Source organism: Hordeum vulgare, chromosome 3H (assembly GCF_904849725.1).
Source record: "Hordeum vulgare subsp. vulgare chromosome 3H, MorexV3_pseudomolecules_assembly, whole genome shotgun sequence".
NCBI classification, from domain to species: Eukaryota; Viridiplantae; Streptophyta; class Magnoliopsida; order Poales; family Poaceae; genus Hordeum; species Hordeum vulgare.
This window is the reverse complement of record NC_058520.1, coordinates 246,655,540-246,658,122: the sequence shown is the minus strand read 5'-3', so window position 1 is coordinate 246,658,122 and position 2,583 is coordinate 246,655,540. Positions and strand designations below refer to the sequence as shown.

The following is a 2,583-nucleotide window of genomic DNA, read 5'->3' as shown; positions in this document are numbered from 1 at the left end:
GGACGGCGCGCGGGGGCAGTGGCAATCAGAGGCTGCTGTTTGGTCGTCCGGAAGAGGCCCCGTGACTCCGGCCCAGCGGTGGTTCCTTCGATCTCCAGCTGCCTGACGCGTCCCGTAACCGCCCCGAGCTGGATCTCCATGGTGCTAGCTCGCGATGGGGTGGTTCTGTGGAACTGTCCCAGATCGGAGGCTGCAGCCGACAGCGTTGGACTGAAAGCGTCCAGCTGCAATGTCTCGCCGGAGGCCTGGAGCAGGTTGGCATCTACGAACTCAAGGGGGGCCGCCACTGCCGCCTCTGCGGCGATGTGGACGTCGGCCGCCAGGGCGTCGACGATGACGGAGGCTATGGTGGGCTTCTTGGCCGCCCTGAAAAACTCCTCGACCGGGTCTTTCCCGCTGGCGTTGGTGCTCGCAACAGGGGTGGGCTGGGTGGCCGCAGCGGCGGAGACCGTGGCCTTGGGAGCCCCTGCAGGAGTGGAGCTCTCACGGGGAGGCCTCGACTGGCGTCTAGCTGGCGCAGTGGTCCTCCCAGCCCCCGAGCGACGGCCCGAGGACTCCCTCGATCCGCGCCTGGCCGGCGGGGATCGGCTTCGACGGTGCTGCGAAGGCGTAGCGCGAGGTGGAGCACGCGAGGCGCCGCTGCGAAGGAGGACGTCCTTCCAGGACCTGTGTCCGCCTGCACCCGGCCCTCCCTTGTCGTCGCGGTCTCTCGAGCGGCCGTCCCGAGGGCCACCCCGGCAACCCAGGCTGGTCACGGGGGCACGAGCCATGCGATGCATGCGGTCGCTCCTCTGGCCGTCCTCCACCCCCATCGTCCAAGACGCAGGGGCCACCATCGGGAAGAGAGAGTCATCGTCGTCGGAGCCGGACGACGGCAGACCGCTCTGGGCGGAGTGGGAGGAGCGCGGAGAGGGCGGCGTCCAGTCCTCCACCCTGTCAACGTGGATGAGCATGGCGTATTCCGCCGACGCCGGCGGCGGCGCAACTCTCCTGTCTGGGGGGGGGAGAAGCCCTCCATCTCCTCCACCCTCCCGGCTCCGCGAGGAAGGACCCCCAGAGTGTGCGACGTCGGAATGTCGGCTATATCCCTGGCCCAGACCCAGCAGGCAAAGGTCTTTGTGTGACCCCGCTCTAGGGTCCGGCTGTCGAGGCGGTCGACGCGCACCCGCCTACCGAGGATCTCCTCCGCCCCCTCCACCGATCAGAAGTGCATCGGAACTTTCGCTATGACGACGCGGACGTGGATTAGGAGGGTGTCGAACGTGGCGAGGTCGTGCTCGTTCCACGGGATGATGTTGAAACTGGCGCCGTCGACGCGGATGGAGCCCCGACACACGACGTTCACCTGGTGAGCTGGCTGCGTGAAGGTGACGAAGAAGTGCTCGGGGTGGTGAGCCGTGACCCGCAGGGAGTGCATTGGCACGGAGAGCTGGGCCTCCAGTGCCTTCCCCACAACCATCGGCGAGGAGACGTTGACCCCATCAGCCGCGGAAAGCGTGATGGCGTGGCTGCGGAGGAAAGACACGGCCTGATCCAGAGCAGGGGAGAGCACGGTGGTGGAACGGCTCTCCCTGGGGTGCCGAGACGGGTCAAGGTGGCGGAGCATGGATGGAGCCGACGGAGCCATGGCCGTGGGAGGTGGAGGAGGGAACCGGAGGCGGTCAAACAGCTGAATCGCGCGAGGTGCCGGACCCAACCTATCCCTAACAGAGCCTTTCGCCTTGCGATTCTGGGGGCAGCGAGAAGCGATGTGCCCCGCTCGTCTACACGTGAGGCAGTGCAATGGGTCGCGGCATGCAGCTAGGCGGTGACGCTTGCTAAGACAATGAAACCAGCGGCCGGCGAACGGATTTAAAGGGTGTCGCGCAGTGTGCGGGGCATCAGCAGTGGAGGCGCCGCGGCGGTCCGTCCGGTGCGTACCTCGGAGAGTCCGGGGGACCGAGGGATCCGCCGATGCCAGGCGGTTTCCCCGCCGGACCACCTCAGTCCAGCCAGGATCCGGCCCCGAAATGGCAACCTCGGACCGCGAGGAGTCGACGATGATGGACTTGACGCGTGGGGCTTGAATGCGCCCGGTCTCCGCTGGGACAGGGGAGGGAGCCAGATCCCGCGGATCCCGTCCCATGCCCACCATCGGTAATGGGGAGTAGGCGCGGGGCGGATCGCCGGTCGCAGCAGAGGAGCACTCTCCCCGGAGCAGGAGTCGCGGCGTGAGAGCCGGATCTGGCAGCAGGCGGTGAAGAAACCGGGGCGACGCAGGGGACGCAGGCGACGAACCGCGGGGCGGTGTGGCGTCGCGCGGACCGGCGCCTGGAGGGGCCGGGGGAGCCAGCGGACCGCCGGTGGTTGGCCTGGCCCGGCCGGTCATAAGTGCTTGGTGGGTGGCCGCCGCGGCCGGAGTGGCCAGCGGCGCGGGGTGAGGGTGTGGGAGAGCTCAGAGCCGAGACCCAGCCCCTCTCTCAAATTTCAGACTTGTCATGTGACCCATTACAGCTCGGGTCTTCGAGATGATGTCTATATTAGGAGTGATACACATTCACTATAATCTATCCATGAATACAGGTCACTCCCTAGTTCAAATAA

At 66.8% G+C, this 2,583-nt stretch overlaps 1 pseudogene; it reads right to left on the bottom strand.

The window, feature by feature from the left end:
- Positions 1 to 343: 343 nt before the first annotated feature.
- On the bottom strand, positions 344 to 1,018 carry LOC123441649 (annotated as a pseudogene).
- Between the last annotated feature and the right edge of the window lie 1,565 nt (positions 1,019 to 2,583).